The 18463-nt window shown below is 43.1% G+C and overlaps 1 protein-coding gene across 7 annotated transcripts in view; it reads left to right on the forward strand.

Moving 5' to 3' along the window:
* The first annotated feature begins 1817 nt into the window (after positions 1-1817).
* The window catches only part of mef2aa (myocyte enhancer factor 2aa), a 55066-nt gene continuing 38420 nt past the window's right edge, over positions 1818-18463 (forward strand). For 6 of the 7 annotated variants that reach the window (XM_079743251.1, XM_079743255.1, XM_079743249.1 and 3 more), the window contains exons 1-2: positions 3396-3528; positions 6356-6499. The gene's annotated coding sequence lies outside the window, so the exon portion shown is untranslated. Of the gene's footprint in view, positions 1917-3395; positions 3529-6355; positions 6500-18463 lie in introns of those variants that run through there. The other variant, XM_079743250.1, reaches the window with a different exon arrangement.

Genomic DNA, 18463 nt, shown 5'->3' on the forward strand with positions numbered 1-18463 from the left:
CTCAGGAGACATCATCAGCTCATCAGAGAGACCTCTGTACAACATCACATCTCTCTCTCTCCCTCTTGCTCTCTCTCTCTCTCTCTCTCTCTCTCTCTCTCTCCCTCGCTCTTTCTCTCTCTTTCTCTCTCTTTGTCTTTCTCTCAATCTCACTGTCTCTTGCTCAAGAATATGCAACAAAAACCTACGGCAGTATTTCAAAGTTATGCTCCAAGGGTGAAGGATCATGTAAAACTTTGAGGGAGACAGTTTCTATTTATCTATTTGTTTCTTGGTTGGCTTTTCTTACAATACATTCACCCCTTTGTACATGACCCTATTTTATTTTCAGCAACACCATTACAATGTGTTATGCAAAGTTTTTCCACATGTCATTGCATATGCTACTGTGTTGCCTTTCTTTAAAATACCAATAGTAAGGGCTTTCGGTCTGAAATAGCACACCTCCGCAGCAGTAACAGTTGCTTGCCACTCTAGGATACTTGAAGCTGGCAGACCCGGGTTAGTTGTAATTACAGCGGGTAATGAGAGAAGTGATTCAGCCTGTGAGACAGCGAGTATTTTTAGATCCTCATCTTGATTTTCCAACACATTGCTACAGTCTTCTCAGAGACAACTTAGTTGGCTAACTATTTTTTTCAGTGGAAATGGATAATAATGCCAACAGTCACTCTGAGTGGAGATATCATTTTTAAAAAGGTGAACGATATTTTAGGATTTGAACCACAGGGAATCAAGGATCCATCCGGGGCATATGCAGACAAAGTCATGTTGTCTGAGGCTATCATAGAGAATTTAGCAAAACTCTTTTAGCTAGAATATAGCTAAAATCTAATTAGTGGAATGTGGAGAGATCAATATCAAGTCAATAAATCACAATCTACTGAAACCATTTAGCCTTTTTGCATATTATGGAATGAAAATGTATGACTAATTTACACAACAAACAAATAATTTCATTGTTCATTTATTGTGTACACTATCAAACCAGACGTCTGAACTCCAATAAAGCTTACCACATAAGGACTATTCTTTTGGTGCCTTTTTAATTGGTAAGAAACAGCGTCTGGGTCTATTTGTGGTGTGGTTTAATGTTGGAAATGCCAGCTGTCTGGCATCAAGCTTGCTAAAACAACTTATTATCTTGTTAAGTCCCTCCAACTTTGACGAAAGACATTGCTTAGAGCTGATATATTTTTTTATTTATTAAGAAATGGTTATTAATTGTAAATACTGAGTGACTGCATATGTAGGCCTAGTTTAATAACTCAATACTGCTCTAACTCACTAGCCTGTAGTCATTGTAAAATGACGGAAGATAAGCTAAACTAATGAGCATCTTCTATTTTACAATACGCCTACTTGCACTCAGACCTTCTAACACAGTTGTTTCTAGTGTTTATTTTGAAATACGCCCTCTTTTAACTTAGTTTGCTTGTATCGGTGAATAGAAGACGACAGAATCTTCACACCTTCTGTAGATTTGAGTGGCAGCTGTGCCTGGTCCAGAGAGTCCCCGAGCCTAGCCCTGTCACATAGCGCATGCCTGACATGGCTGTGTCCATCTGGGCTCCTACACCCTTCAAACTACTGTCCCCCGTGCTCTCCCCCCCACCCTGCGAGAGAGACCAAGGGTACTAGGCACAGGGTGTCAAGGCAGGCCTTGCCAGGGCTTGCGGGAAACCATCCAGAGCCAGCTGGTCTGGCTTCTGAGGTACAGCGAAAAAGGCAGAGCGGAACAAAGGAAGGAGAAAAGATGGCGGTTTAGAAGGAGGATGCTTTTAGAAGGAGAAAGAGATGTTTTAGGGGGGAAACAAGGGCAAATTGTGCAGAGAAGAAAGTAAGAATTAAAAAGCAAACTGGAAGTTGCAAGAGCAGGTTCTGTTAAGGCATTCAAGCGACAAAACCAACCACAGGTGAGACATAGGTATGGAGTGTGTCGTGAGTGTGTTTGTTTGTTTGTGTATTCATGCTGGCACGGGTATTGCACTGCACTGAATGCAAAGTTTATCTTGGACTTGTTAGATTAGCCTGTGTGTAGAATAATCAATTGCACAGAAGTGTTGGAGAACACTGCTGTATCAGGATATTGCACTACAGATGGGGCGCGGAGAAGCAGAGAACAGTTCGTCCTTGCATGTGAACACCCAAGAGCTGCTCAAGAAGAATGGGCGAAAGCAATCAAAAAAGGCAAACATCGTCTGTCTAAAGGTATACAACTAAACTGATGGCATCAATGGCTCCTATACACCATAACAGAAAACTGTGTTGCTCAGAAAGTGAAACGACAAAGGACAAGAGAATGCATAACCATGGATTACCTCATTAATTACAAATCAAATGTGTGAGTCATTAACCTCACATTGCTAATTATTCATGAGACAATCACAAATATGTACATAATTTCACAATTTTTATTACGCCAGCATTTTCCATATCACCTGGAATGGGATTTACATCACAAACAACTACAGCATACAAATTAGCATTAAATGTGTGCAGAACTTTTTAATTCTTCAAACGTGGAAAACAATTTTCTTGGTCAAGAATAATAATAAAAAATAAATCATTAAAATATATATATATTGTAAATGTATATTGGCCTACATATGAATATTTATCTGAGACCATTTAAACGTAGATTTTTAGTTGTTAGGTTAACGGAACTGTTTCTTTAAGCTCAAGAGTAAAACAAACCCACACCTTTTGCTTTAGCTCCACCATTTACACGTGACATTGCGAGGCGACTTTTCTAGGTCCCGCCTATCTATGATCATTGGCTTCTCAAAAGACGCTAGAGACGGCAGTTGGAAGGGGATAGTGTCAATTACGTAAAATTCCTTAGAATAATGACGTCAATTGTATCTGGTTTAATAGGCTATGTCGATGTCGAATAATGAAATGAAGTTACCCAGTTGTTTATGTCAGACATCACTGTTGAATTTAACCCATTAAATGTGAAATCGAAAACACAAAATAAATATTGATTTCTCAACTCGTATTTTCAACAGCAAAGCACTTAGGCCTACTCATAAAACGTTTATTATAGTTAATTTCGCATACTTTTACCATGCAGATAGCAGGCCAATTAATATGCATAGACAGTTGAAGAGTTGTTAGTAAACCACCAACGCATTTTGGATACACTACTGACTTCATATAATCGCGTCGATAAAGTAAAACGGTACTTCTTCAGTTTGCCTCTCACTTAGGTTACAGTACGCTGAGATGACTTGTTCTCAGCCTGAGAGTAAAAAGACACAAGACCGAAGACCCAGCCAGAGAGAGAGAGATAGAGAGAAAAGAGAGGGAGTGAGCGCTGGAAGTTGTTGTTTTTTCTCCCTCGTCTGGTAGGCTGCTCGTCAGATAGGGGGAGGAGTCTCTCACTGACAAGAGGGGGAACAGCTCGTGTGAGTTTGTCAGCTCCCTAAAATAGCAGGCAGAGTGTAAATGTGACTGAAATTACGTTTATCCATTGGAGTCACCGATATAGAGTATCTATATACAGCGTCTGACTTGGGAGTAAAGGTGAGTAACGGAAATAGAAACAATGTGGCAGCAGCAGAGTGGCAGAGTGTTGGTTGGTAGTATAGTGAAGTGGATGGGAGAGCGCCAGAGGGAGCCGTAGAGAGAGGAGCGATACAGATATACCGTCGTGGAGTATCTGTACAATATACCATGCTTAAATATTTTTTTAAAACGTCGATGTTAAAAGGATTCAAGGCGATGTAATTGTTTTAATGTGCTCGTATGCTCGGGAACATAAGATATTGCGAGGGTTGGTTAAAGTTATATCGATAAACTTCCATCGGGTCCAGCGCAAAAATTGATACAATGTAAGCTTTAAAGTTCTTAAGGACCAACTGTATGTTTATGAAATTAACGGTTTACTTTCTAAAGTGGTTTTATTTTGGAAAACTCGTAATAGCCCACTATCAAACATCTATTAAATTCGCCCAATGTACCAGTGGAGAAGTGAGGACTTGTCATTAGATCCTAAATAATTTTGTGCCATTTGCCGAATAATTATAATTATAAAATCAATACTGCATAGTCTAGGTTTGGTAAATGGATGCATAACGGTGGAGTTGTGTAGGTGTATATGAGTGAGATGTGTGTTACAGTTAGAGTGCTTGATTATAGGTGTGTTTGGACCTAAATGGTGCTGGTCAGCAGGTGTAGAAAGTGTTGTGGTCTGGGTGGTGCTGGTCAGCAGGTGTAGAAAGTGTTGTGGTCTGGGTGGTGCTGGTCAGCAGCTGTAGAAAGTCGTTTTATTTTTTAATTCTTTGCACAAAGTATCAAAAATCAGCATGGTATTTTCATCAAAATAGGCATGTGTCATGGGCAAAGCCGTTAAAGGATCAAGGATGTCCCTCTAGTAAGCCTTTATTCGTATACATTACAGTATCTTATATAAAATAAACGATTGAAAGGTACAAGAACAGAATGTAGGCTTTTATATAAATATAATCAAGGCAGTTAAGTAAATTATGCTTGAGTAGATTAAATAACTGCATATTTTAGAAAAACGTGATAATTCATAGTGTCCAAGGAGTAGGTTACATACAGTTAGTGACACAGTTATTGAGCGAGAAACAGGACCCTTGGAGGACAGCTAGTTATCCTGGCTATGACCTTCCCATGTGACTATCCTCAGGCCACGCACTGTATAGATAGATGATTGAGCTTACGTCATTTTACACTGAAGCTACTTTTCCCTCCGAGACAAACGATGCTCATTAAGTCCTAATATGTTTCCAATGTGTAACTTGCTTTCGCATGTCTTCCCCAATTGTTTAACCAGAAATCATTTCAGTTCATTTTAGTGGAAGATCAGAGTAGAACATTTCAGAATGTATTATCTTTTGTCTAGACATAGCTTGTGAATACCAAATATAACAGTTATGCCGTTGTGAAAGATATTATCTGTCACATCTAAAAGGTATCTTCATTTGTCTGTGATCCAGTTATGAAATTCCCCTCTCAAGAATCCCTCATCGATCTGTTAAAATATCTGTTTGTGTAACGGGACATTTGGATTTCATTTCTCAACAAACACTATAGGATGGATATTAAGGTCCACACACCTGGATATTATGTTGTTATCGAGTGTCTAATTTGCAGAGCTTTTATTTTGAAGGCATTTATATCACTGTCCCAGTAGACTGCCAGTGATTTCTTAAGCAACACAGTAAACCACTCTCCGATTGCAGTAATGTGTTTCTTAGCTGCCCCGGGGCCTAGTGTGTAATGGGCCTTGTAGCTCATGGTCCGCATCATGTGACCTCTTATGTCTTCTGTCGATGAGGTGGTTTCTGTTAATGGTGCTGAAATGAATATCGTTTTACATCTTCCATGCATTGCATTAGACCAGCAGAGACACTGTCAGGTCAGTACTGCAGGAATATGAAGGAGTCGTGCACATATTTTCTTAGTGCATGTACTACAACATACATTTTCTATATTTTTTAATCATTCAATAATTGATTCAATATTAAAGTATGAGTGTTGTCTTTGTGTGTCCAGAAATTGACAGATTCTTTACCATTAGTTATATTTGGCTGCAGAAAAACAATATATGTTATTATTTGAAGCTTTGAAATACCCCAAAACATATATAAAATATATGTATGTATATAATAATATAATAATATATAATATATATATGTATTTAAGTGACTATTTCAATAGTTCAAAGAAAGGGATCGGCTTCTGACATCCCAATAAAACTACTAAAATGACCAACGTAATGTTTTTCTGCTGAATTGTTTTCATCTAGCAGTGAATAGCAGACATTGGTTACCTTAATTTAGAGCCGTGTACTTCCATTGCTGTCCGAAACACATGAGAACAAGTCCCTGTCCTTATGATGAACTAGGGGAGTTTCTTTAAACATCTGTATCAAAAATCCCTTCATTTCGTTTTGTAGGCGGACCCAATAACAATGAGTGAGCTGGGGAGACAAAAACTCAGGAGGTCATGGTCATTTTGCATGTTGGCGACCAGAAAAACACACGGCACTGCGCTCGCCCAGGGCTTCCGGGTTCAGGGTTGAGACGCACAGAGGAGAGGTGTTGACTGGTGGTGAGAGTGCGCAGCTGTAGCATCTTTCACTGCACTCCTCCTCATGGCACTTGAATCTCACAGCATGGTCTCGCTTCTCCTTCCAGGGGGAATGTGGAGTGTGTGGGCGAGTCGGATCTGCAATTAACGCCGGTTGTCAGAAGAGAGAACGCTGGCGTTTCGTTTACACCCTGCCTCTGAATCACTCTGAGTGAAAGTCTCTTCCCTTTCTCCTCCGCTCTCCTCCTCCGCCTCCTCCTCCTCCTTCTCCTCCTTCTCCTCCTCCTCTCAGGACACTTTCCAAAAGGAAGGAGGCGCAGGCCGTCGGCTGAATCTGAAAAGGAAGAAAAAGGAAACGTTGGAGGAAATAAATCAAAGCAAAGGAGTTGAACACACCTGGTCTCATCAGGAGGACATCAATTATTTGGGTTTTCTGGTAAGCGAAAATGTTTCTTCTTTTGTTGTGAATTACTCAACAGTACGGTGAAATAAAAAGATTTGTTTGAGTTTAATAACTTTTACTGTAGTGCATTTCCTGTTGGATTGTGTTTGAGTTTGTTGAGGCAGCGGCTCTCTGGCACAGCTCTACGGTGCAGTAGATAGTGGTTATGAAGAGGTATCACTGTGGAGTACATTGGTCAGCTGAGCTGGTGTCAGCTGCAAGTGTCGTAACGGCACATTGGCTGGATATTCAAACTGGCGTGTTGTTGTGTTGGTCCTATGGTTGCTGTTGAATCAAACCTTACGGACCACAATGCTTGAAATCATATGGGATAAAGATGAATATGAAAAAAGATTACGTTTTCTGAACAAAATTTCATCAACACAAAAAATGATAAAACTGCATGGTTCTGGCGAAGTAGAAATCATCCATTTATTTTATCGACAACATTTCTTTCTCTTTGTCTTGGAAACTATTTAAGTGGCTATATTTGTTTCGTCTTGGCCATTGTTTTTGTGGCCATTACTTTTGGTTGAAATTTCCCTCGCCTGTGACGGCAAGGTGTCAATAATGAACTGCAGGCCATGATTCATTTGAGATGGCTGGCCATATAAACAGTATCACTTACTGTCTATTTAGCTTGGAGCTCGTTAATAAAGTTCTCTTGGCAATGTGATTCATCGTGCATTGGCAGCTCACCATTAATGTGGAAATTCCAGCATTCTCCTGTGAGACCTGGAGGCTGGATGCAGAATCTTGAACTTGGCAGATAATGTTACAGACAACAACTAGCGTCAACTAAGAATACTGAATGGGAAACAATCGTCTTTTCATAAACACAAATATGACAAGTGCATTGAGTTTTATTTAGGACATTTAATTCCACAGCATGACCACAGGGTTTATTTTTGTGCTTAATTATTATTTGTGAGAGGTACTATCATACAGATATCTATATTAGTTAATCTTTTGCCTTATCTGTTTGACTTGTGCCAAACAGAGTGTGCCCAATCAAAAGATAATGAGGTTGCGAGGCCGTGCATTAGCGACCTTGCAGGACAGGTCCTTAATGTCCTCTGCCGATGACTTCCAAGCCGTTGGTCAGGAGATTAATGTTAAAGGCTGCTGTTGAACTGAGCCCATGCTAATAAAAGTACCTTTTTCTACACTCACTTGAAGTTTCAAAATTATACCTAATTACATTTGCGGAAATTGAATCAGTGATAGCACTAGTGATTTGTTGTCATGGCTCCCCATTTATTGTGATGAAAACGACAAGCCCACTTAAGTGTAATTTTGAGATATCAATGCATTAGTGGAACAGAGCTCCTGGAAGGAGGGACACTCTTGACCTCCCCGTTTCGGGAGGCTGAGCCTTTTGAAGGGTCATAAATGACTGTGTAAATAAACTGAAGCTGGAATAAATAAACTTGGCTTGAAAGAAGAAGGGGAAGTGTAGACAAGATGTGAGAGTCGACTGTCCAACAGGTCAGCCTCTTTGACCGAGGACAAGCTACGCATGTGTCCTGGTACTGTGGGTGCCCGTCCTCCCATTAAAGGACCAATGGGCCACTGTTAGTCTTCAACCAATCACACCACTGAGCCCCGGACCACACAGGCTAACGCCTAACCTCACAGCAGCAGTCATACTATTTCCAGCACTATGCTCCTATATTCTATAGTATTTGTCACATGTAACTATAGTCAACACAAACAAATAAGTTATATTTAGTTGTACAATTATATAGTTGTATATGTTTAGTGTCCATTACTTTATGGCTCAGTGTGGTGTAAAGCGCAGCGTGTTATTTATTTGTTCCTTGTGGCTTGTTGTTCCTGCTTTATGTTCCCTGTGAGTCCTGCTTTAAAGGGATTAACGCTTCATATGCATGCAAAATGGGATTTGTGAGGGAAGACTTAGCAATGGGGCGAAAGCAGGTAATGGTGTTTCTAAGTTTTTTTTTGTAAGATACTACCACCCTCGGTTTTCTATAATGCTGCTAAAGTCAGACTTGCATGCGCCACTTCTGCTAAACAACCATGACGCATATATTTATACAAATGCATGCTCAATTCGGGCAGATTACTTGACGCTTGTGCCATTTACCTTAATTGCAGTGTTAATGAAGGTTATTAAATATCTGGTGACAGTAGACACTCTACACATTCACTTTAATTCACTGCAAAGTTAAATCCTGCAAAGGACATAATTGAGTTAAGGAAGACATCGCTTTGCTGAGTTGCAAATTGACTGAATTTTAATTAGACTTTGAAAATATCAAATTCAAAGGAATATATTATAATCTAATTTACTAGATCAAAAGATCTCCCATGATTGCTAATATACCCAACTGTATTTAAATCCTGATGTATACCAGTGCACATCTTAAAAAGCATCTCTCTAGGAGCAGCCAGTCCTCTCGGTGGGCATAAAGGCAGCTAAGTACTGACATTATGAACAAACAAACAGTCCAAATACTTCCAAAGTAAAACTTTCTTCAAAGTGCGGCAAACCCCAAGGGACAAAATATTATACATTTATTAAGAGGGTGAACTTGTTTCTTCAAAGAAGTTACTTAACGTGCTGTTGGAGACGGCTTGCTGCTTGAAGCTACAGTAATGGCGCCTCATTTGGACAGTCTCTGTCTTAATAGCCTTTTCCTAACACGCCTTTCCACACCATGCCCTACCTAGTGTGAAATAAAGGGTTTAATCACTGCCTGCTGGTACTGTCCAGTGCAGGACAGTGCAGGACAGTGCAGGACAGTGCAGGACAGTGCACTGTAGCCGGCTGTAAAACCGAGAGGCCCCCAGTCCCAGCGGTGGGCCCCGGTCCCAGCGGTGGGCCCCACCAAGACAGTCCAGTAGCCGCTCCGTGGGAGGACGTAGTCTAGACGAGGGTGTCACAGCTGGGCCGGGCCCCTGTGGTCCTCCGTGGCCCCTGTGGCCTTGTTAACAAATGAAAAAGAGGGGGCCCGGCCTGCTATATGTTTCTTTTTGGTTGTGTTTTGTTTGTGTGAGAAGCCCTCTGAACTGGTGGCAGCTGCGAGGATGTGATTCTATTCATTATCCTGCAGGACACACACACACACACACACACACACACACACACACACACACACACACACACACACACACACACACACACACACACACACACACACACACACACACACACACACACACACACACACACAACCACATAGACACACACACCAGATTCAGGGGCAGGGAAGGGAAGTGAGGAGCAATTTTTCTTGGGCCCCCGCTTAAGTCCGTCATGTTGTTTCTGCTGTGAAAGACATCATGCATTCTGCATTGTCTTATGCTGTTAGGTCTTCCTTTGGCATCTGGAGCGATGAACAAGCGTTGACGATGAATTGCTGTAAACAGGGGAGTGGAGTTAGGAAGTCACAATTACGGAACTGACACACACATGTGTTTCTTTGGTCATAGATTAGTGGTTGAGCTGAGTGTGTGAAGTGAATGAAAGGACCTAGGATGTTAAAACCTCTGGACCTCGCCCATTGCAGACACAGTGTGTATTGGTCAGAGAGATATCTCCTCTACAAGGTCCCGTGACATCATCCCTTGGCTTGTTGTGGCAGCATGATACTAGGGAAAACATTACACTCCTCTCACAGTGAAAAGACATTTTCAAATCTGCTGCCAGTGGACAGAGGCTCTCTTAAAGTAGGCCAAAGCTATACTGTCCTTGAATTCAGAGTGAATAACAATCATAGTAGAATCCTAAAATAATCACGTTTGTATTCATTTAGGTGTTTCTTCTCAAATTAAAAGAGCCTTCTTTAGTAAGGGAGAATCTAAAGGTTCGTTCTGTGACCCATTAGGTCTACCTTTTGTTGTTGAGATTTCTTGTCTCTCTTCCCTCTCAAATTCACTTCCTGCAGTGTTCAGTCTGCAGAGCTGTGATCAGAAGCACACAAGCGATGGCTTCTGGTCGCCTGGTCTCAGTTTGTGTCTGAAGCTAGCGATGTTGTTTATCTTGCACAGGCCTCTTTCATCGAGTATCATCCGAGAACTATTGCCTCTATTGCGATTGCTTAAAGAATGATGGAAGAGGCACCAGTCATCCTCAGTCCAGGATACATGCTGTAAACATAGTTCCTTGAGAGGGGACAAGCCAGGCCTAGTATGGCTCACACTGAGTCGAGGCTAAGCCGGGAGTCTGCCAGTTTTCTTTAACAAGTCAACATATTATGTTGTAAAAGACTGTTGATGGTAAACCCCACTACGCTAAACTGGAAATTATTTTTTATCTGTAATGAGTCACAATTCATCTAGGCATGTTACTTACGCGACAGCTGTTAGTCTGTTAAGTGGCAGATTAGGATGGTACATCTTAATATTACAAAAATCTGTGGCTGAGCGAAATGTTAACACTGAACAGAGACTTCCCAGACGTAGTGGCTACAGCTCACTATTCCACGCCAAGACTTGGCCAGACTGAGCAAGGCCTGTATATCTCTCTCTCTCTCTCTCTCTCTCTCTCTCTCTCTCTCTCTCTCTCTCTCTCTCTCTCTCTCTCTCTCTCTCTCTCTCTCTCTCTCTCTCTCTCTCTCTCTCTCTCTCTCTCTCTCTCTCTCTCTCTCTCTCTCTCTCTCACTCTGTTCTTGTTTATGTAATGTTTATTTGAAAAAGAACACAACTTTTAATGTATGGACTACACTCACAGTGTACAAAATAGTGTTACATTAACCAATGTAATTACCAGCTATAGTTCATTGCAAAGAAATAGAAGAAAAAAAGAACCCACCCAAAAATCAATGCCCTTCCTCTGCTGCCATGAATCATGGCCATGGTTGTGCCTTGGATTTCATAAAGCTTTTATGTAACGGAACACGGTAGCACGGAGGAAAAGGGGAGCGCATCGGGATGCCACGAGGAAAAATCAAATATTTATTCTCAGCCTTTCAAGCATTTTACTCTCTTAAAAGATGCACCTAGTTCTCCCCAAGCACATAGACAACAACAACAACAACAACACACGTGCACAACAATGAGGAATGTGCGTTAGCAAAAAGAATAATAACACACTCTGTCCCGGCGTCCCTTAATGTGGGTTTAGTTAAACCCTGCCTGCTGATAACCCAAGATGGCCCAGGGTTAAATAGGTACCCGGAGTAGATCAGAGGGCCTCGTGTGGGTCCCTAAGGTGCTCAGGGGTGTTGAGGGGGGGGGGGTTAAGGGGCTGTTGAGACACATTAATGCACAGCGCCGTCTATCCATACGCTGCGGGTCCTCCCAGGAGGCGCGTCCCCTGATTCATCTCTGGCTGTTTACCATCTGCGGGCGGCGGCCTGCGTAACATCAAAAGGCTGTCATGCCTCTTAACACAGCTAGGAGGGATTCCCGGAGCAGCCTCCCCCACTGGGCCACCATGTTGTTGTCGTCGGTTGAGGCGTTCCACACAGATGACTGGCAACCATTGAACGTTACGCATTTTTACACAAGACCACCGCCTCCCTGGCTAACTCCCCCCCCCCCCCCCCCCCACGCATACACCCACGTGCACACAGGCATGTTTGTGAGAGGGTTAGTAGAGAAAGTTCGAGCACGGAAAACAGCTACAGCACAGGGTTCACCCACTAATAATATAATGGGAGCACATTTCTATTGAAGGACTATTAAGGTCACGTCAGCATCAGTTGATGCAATAATGGTAATTTCTTTATCGTGGATCCCATGTAAAGGAAGTGACTAGTGCAACTGTCAACAGGAATTTTTGTGAGTTGGTGATGGAGGTCTTTCACATAGACACTCACAGTTATTTACTGTGTCAGGTATTCAACATGGAGGTCACCCTCGTAGGTGTGTCATAAGGGTGGTGTCTTGCATAGCGTGACGTATACTGGGGCTGTTTTAGGACGACTGGTTTCTCCCATCCACCGATTAAGGTGATGGGTTGGCTAGAACAGAGCAGAATGGGACCTCTGTAGAATAGTGTCTGTGGTCTGTAAAGGGCTTTTTGTAGCTTTCTTTGCTACACATTGGGAATAGTGGCGTCTTAAGGGATTCAGAAGTTAGCTAAGGCCCCTCCCTATATAGCTACAATGTGCTTATATTATAACTCTCTTATGGTCATGCACAATCATTTTTTTAATGAGACATAACTCATCACCCTGCAGTAGCATCAAGGAAGTTATCATCATTTACTACTTGCTAAGAAGTTGTACTCATATGCATCGAGGGATTCACCATAAGAAGGGGAGTAGCTTTTCCACATGAAATGGATATAACTGTTCGGAGAGGGTCATCTCTTTATCCTTGAGAAACTGAGCATCCATTCATTGGCTGGCTCGAAAACCTGACTGACGCAAATGGATCATTGGGAATAGAAGTGTCCCAGCAGTAATTATGTTACAATGCTGCTACCACACACTACCACAGAGGTGGGATGGGACGAGAGCAGGTTGCTTCTTTTAGGCCTGCTTCCATTTACCATGCTGCCGATGCTCTCTCTCTCTCTCTCTCTCTCTCTCTCTCTCTCTCTCTCTCTCTCTCTCTCTCTCTCTCTCTCTCTCTCTCTCTCTCTCTCTCTCTCGCTCTGCTTTTGATCTACCTTAGTCTTATGCATATGACTGAACTGTTTTTATTGCAACACGCATACACACACACACACACACACACACACACACAGAAACACAGACACACACACACGCACATGCAAGCTCAAACAAGCACGATCATGTCCTTGTGAAACTCGTGGACGTCCACCACTACGGTTCACAGGCTTTAGCTGTTGTTGATTTGTTATGTAGGCGGATCACCTTGCACCAACAATGGTAGCATCAATTTATTTATTCACTATCATGTCACTGTATTTATCTAGTGAACCGCAGATCCTCCAGTGAGGTACGAAACAGACAAGTTGAGTTGTCTGTTTCGTTTTACCTACGAGCCAGTGCTGTATGGCAGGCAGTGTTTTTTTTAAGCAAGTGAGACATGATATTAATGTAATGTCGATAGAATTTCCCATGGAACCCCAAGGCACTTATTCAAAGTCACCTTGCACTCTCTCCCCATCCCTTGACAGCCCTGCAAGACTGAAATGGAGGATGTCTGTGTCTGCTAATGCTGTGAGCATCTGATGTCCTTTACTTATCACTTTCCCTACATCTCCCTCAGCATTCTCCCATTGTTGATGGGCTACCTGTGCTGTATCGTGTCCAGTGTATAAAAGACAACATCCTCGCTCACTGTTCTAAACCAGAGTCTACCTTGGCCTGGAGCAAGCTAGCATCTTCTGGGGTGATATATATTATATGTATGGGAGCAGAACGACTCCTACTGGGAGTTTTCCACTTTGATGACATTTCGGAGGTGATAAGAAGCTCTCTTGTCTCCCTCGGCCCCCGGTCTCCAATGGGCACACGGCACGGCCCCGGTGCCGAGACTGTTTGAACGTGGGATTGGCCCAACGCGGGATTGGTCCAACATGGGATTGGTCCAACGTGGGATTGGTCCAACGCGGGATTGGTCCAACGCGGGATTGGTCCAACGTGGGATTGGTCCAACGTGGGATTCCCACCCCGGGTCAGGAGTGAGTTGGACTGTGGTAGCAGTCCTCAGTAGCCTAATGAACCGTTCCTCCAGGAGCAGACTACCACAGCATTGTGCTGGGCACCGCATTTGGTACATTTGAGTGATTTACAGCTAGGTCGACGTATTGTCAACAAAGCATGTTTGACTGATTTAATTGGCACAACGTTACCACAATAAAGTGAATGCTATGTCTGGCCTGCCCTCAAATCCTTTTTTTTTAAGATTTACGGGTTTGAATAAATGAATCTGTTTATACAAGATCCCTGCCTGTGGGGATTTTCTATGGTTTGAGTATGTGGTTGGTTTTTACTGCAACCATTGTCACAATTCCTATGGTGATCTTTTCATGCCTCTGTTTGATGTGCCTCTGAGCCTTTGTTTGGTGGGGTATATTTCGCCATAGGCAAGGCAAAGTGTATCTGGTCGAGCCTTCTACTCCACTTCCCATCATCCCTCTCCGTATCTTAAAGCCTCTTTCTCACTTTTTTTGTTCAGAGGCCCCAGTGATAGATCTTATTAATTATATCTCATTAGTTGCCTTGGAAACTGAGGTGAGGGAACGTGGAGTGTGAGCCTCAGAAATGATACGAAAGAACAGAAAAAGAAAGAAAGGATAGAGAGAGAGAGAATGAGAGACAGAGACAGAGAGAGAGAGAGAGAGACAGAGAGGGGGATTGGGGGGGGGGAGAGTTAGAGACGGGGGGTGAGAGAGAAAGAGAGAGAGAGAGAGAGATCAAGAGAGGGATCAAGAGGGGGAGAGAGGGGGAGTGAGAGCGAGAGAATGAGAGAGATTGGAGAAAGAGAGAGAGAGAACGGTAGATATGGAGAAAGAGAGACAGAGAGAGAAAGAGAGAGAGAGAGAGAGAGAGAGAGAGAGGTTGTTGAGGCATCAGCCGTGTGTCAGATTAGCATCATGTGACATTAACACTAGTGATGCTGCCGGGGCCAAAATTCTGCCTTTCATTGCTGGAACGGAAGATAAGCAAGATCTCACAAAGGGAAACGAGAAGAGAAATTGGGGCTGGCTCTCTTCCACCCCCCCACCCACCCACCCTCAGGCCAACAGACTCTCTTAAAAAAAAAAAAAAAAATACAGGTACAGCACAGCGTGATGAAAGGAGGAACAAATAGGACAATATTCATTTCCCGTTGCTCTTAAGAGTGCATTACGGCTTGACTATCCCACATCAAGAGAATGGATTCAGGCTCTTGTGCTCCAGGCCCTTAAAGCCCCCAGCAGCTGGGGGGTAGACACCAGCCACACGTCAATACATTAGCAGCGCTACATCTGTGCGGGTGTTACACCTAAATCAAGGCCCCTCCAAGGATTAGCAGGTCTTTCTTCTCTTGTCTTTCACGTGCTACCTCTTCAGCTTGTTGTTGAATGAACACCGGCCTCTTGATGGATACCTGCGATCCATCCATCGGGGCCATCATCACTTCTGGTCAATGAGAGTAGGCAGCTCTTCTTAAAGAAAAGAAAAACCCGTCTCGGTGCAGTGTTGCACCGTTGTGCGTAATGATCCTTGGAGTAAATTTCATAAGTGGGCAGTGCAAAGCCACAGGAGATGAGTTGCTGTTGTTGTTTAGTCTCAGACTGTCAGGCAGGAAGGCAATAAGGAGGGGTGTGTGTGTGGCGAGGGCAGGGGGGGGTTGCCCTAAGGTGGCCCCTCCCCTGTCTGGACCCTTCTCCCCGACTCGCTCCGCCTCCCTCCATGGTGGGGGGCTTATAGTAGCGTCCCGAATAACAGGAAGTGAGGGGCAGGAAATGGTGTGTTGTCTGCCCACGTTCTGCGGTAGAAGGCCCCGACTAAGGCCGCTGCACACAGGAATCTGAACTGGCGGTGCTCACAACTTGGCCACTGTCCATGTGTCTTTATATCGCCACATGGGTCTGGATTTGTTTGTTTTATTTTCCTTTAATCAAGCACTGTTCATTTAACGCTTGATGATTTGTAGATTTGGCTTCACGTTGATGAAACAAGTAAAGCACATGAACCTGTGAATCCGTTTCCCTTTAGGAGCAGCTTAGACGTGAGTAAGCAGTGCTGCGGCCATGAGAGAGCGCTTGGTGGCTCACACGCACAGGGCCTACCAGCAGAGGGGAGGGGGGTGTATGGCGTTGAGTAATTACACTGGGAGTTGAGCATGTTTTATTGAGTGCGAAAGGGCCACCTCTGACATCCAGCCTCCCAGTCTCCCAAAGGTTTCGCCCAAGGGAGGTGGCTGACAGAGTCTCCTCATGGCCTCTTCTCAATGAGCCACTTACATGCCAGCCAAATCAACCTGACCCAAAACCATCAAGAACAAGAACAAGAAGAGATGAATTCTCTCGTTTTGTTCAATATTGAAACATTCTGAATCTATTACATGTTCATTCTGTAGGTAGGGTGCGGGTGACATTGATTTATTTTCCTTTTTTGTCAAGCTGATGTGATCGTTTCTATGGTGACACAGTCCATTGATCTCTTAGGGACAAACGTCGGGTAAGCACCTTTGAGGAATGCTGGACTGGTTAGCATCAGAGCGGGCCAGGTGGGGGAGATCAAGGTCTTTTCAAAGGTATGGGATGAGATGCATTCTCTCAGGGCTGTGTATGCCAACAGCGTTAAGGCCTACTGGTTTCATTTACATTTAAAACAATCAGCCTTCACATTGAGCCAATGAGACATGGACAGACACAAATACATTAGTTTGAACCCCTGTTTTTGACGTTTCTTACAACTGTATCCTATGGTGTCGGTTGTAGGTAAGCAGGCTTCCTCCTATAGGTGCAAGCATCCTTCTCTTTGCACCTTGCTTTCATTTCATTCATGTCTCTCACTATTTTTTCACTCTGTCTTTCTGTCTTAGTATCAACACACACACACGCACCCACATGATTCAAATGTTACACATCTCCTCTCTTTGGAAGGAGTGTCACATGTCACAACATGCTCTCATCTCTGACAATCATTTTGTACATTTCCTATTGATCATCCCACCCTGTTTTTACGTAGCTTTGTCAGACATGTGTGAATAGTTAGTTACATAATATGTGAGTAGTCGTGAGTAATACATAAAAACATATATATATATATATACACACATATATTTATATATAAAGTGTGTATGTGTTTGTAAATATATATATATATATATATATATATATTTATATTAAGGGTGTATATAAGTTTGTATATATACATAGTGTCTATAAAGTGGCAGAACATTTTGGACGTTGTAATTGAAACATTGTTGTGCTCTGTGCCTGTTGTGATGTGGTTTGTGTGGTTAGTTTCCTAGCGTCGACAGCCATGCGTGGGTCGTTACCTAGGTGATCTCAGGCGGGTTTCGCCACAGTGGGGCTCCAATTCAGACAGCCAGACACCATAATGCCAGTCCATCTGTAACCCATAATGACCGTGTGCCACCAGAACGGGTCATTTTGGCTTTCCCTGCCAGTCAGGGACGGTAGGCCTAGCGCAGCCCATAACAGCTGACTCCACCGTCGACCTGTGGTGATGACGGACCTCACCTCTCTGCATTTTCTATCCATAGGGGGAGAAGGTGTTTAGAGTTTTTTTTTTTTTTTGCCGAGCGCTGGGTGTCAGTGATGGATGCGTCCCCTGAGCCTGGGGTAGCGGGGGACTGAGGAAGAGGTCAGAGTAAGGGTACTCCTGGTATCTGGCTCGGACTGAACCACTGGTACCTTCCCCATGGTATGGGACTATGAGACAGACGTTGTATATAAAAGCCTGTTTGTCTTTAAGTGGAGCCGGCATGGTTTCCCACAGGGTGAGTAATGGGGGAGTTATCGCCGTTCTTTGTACTACAAGCCTCAGAACATATGAGTAGAACTCGTGTTTTGGTGAACTAGAATAAGCCGTGTATGTTTGGCAACATAACAGCTTTCTCAACAACGTGTTTTACTCTAGGATCATTTGCCAAAGTTACAGGGTGTCATTCAAAGAAGACATTAATTATATCCAAGACAACCTAGATTGCCACCTTAGGGACCTAACACCGATAATGCTACACACCAGCGGCTCAAACACAAATTGCTGTCAGCCAGTGTGAAAGGAACCAAAGGATTTTAACCCTTTAGGGTGTCGGGTAACATTTATACATCCAGAACAATACAACGCCGTATTCAATTTAGTGTTTGGGGAAATTTGAGATTGATAGTTTGGTGGGTCTTTTCCATGACTTTTCCATGACTTTCATGATTTGTGTTGTTGAATACATAACTTCTCTAATATGTTATATCAATCTATCTCTGATCGATTGTGTATTCCTAATTCAAAATCGTATTAGAATTGTTGGGCCTTTTTTTCACTTTTGTCTGGATCTGCAAGGCATGCATTGTATATGCCCGTTCCCTCTTTGTAGTTTGAATGATTGGACTGCACG

The sequence above is a fragment of the Pollachius pollachius genome, assembly GCF_949987615.1.
Source record: "Pollachius pollachius genome assembly, chromosome: 9".
Classification (NCBI taxonomy): Eukaryota; Metazoa; Chordata; class Actinopteri; order Gadiformes; family Gadidae; genus Pollachius; species Pollachius pollachius.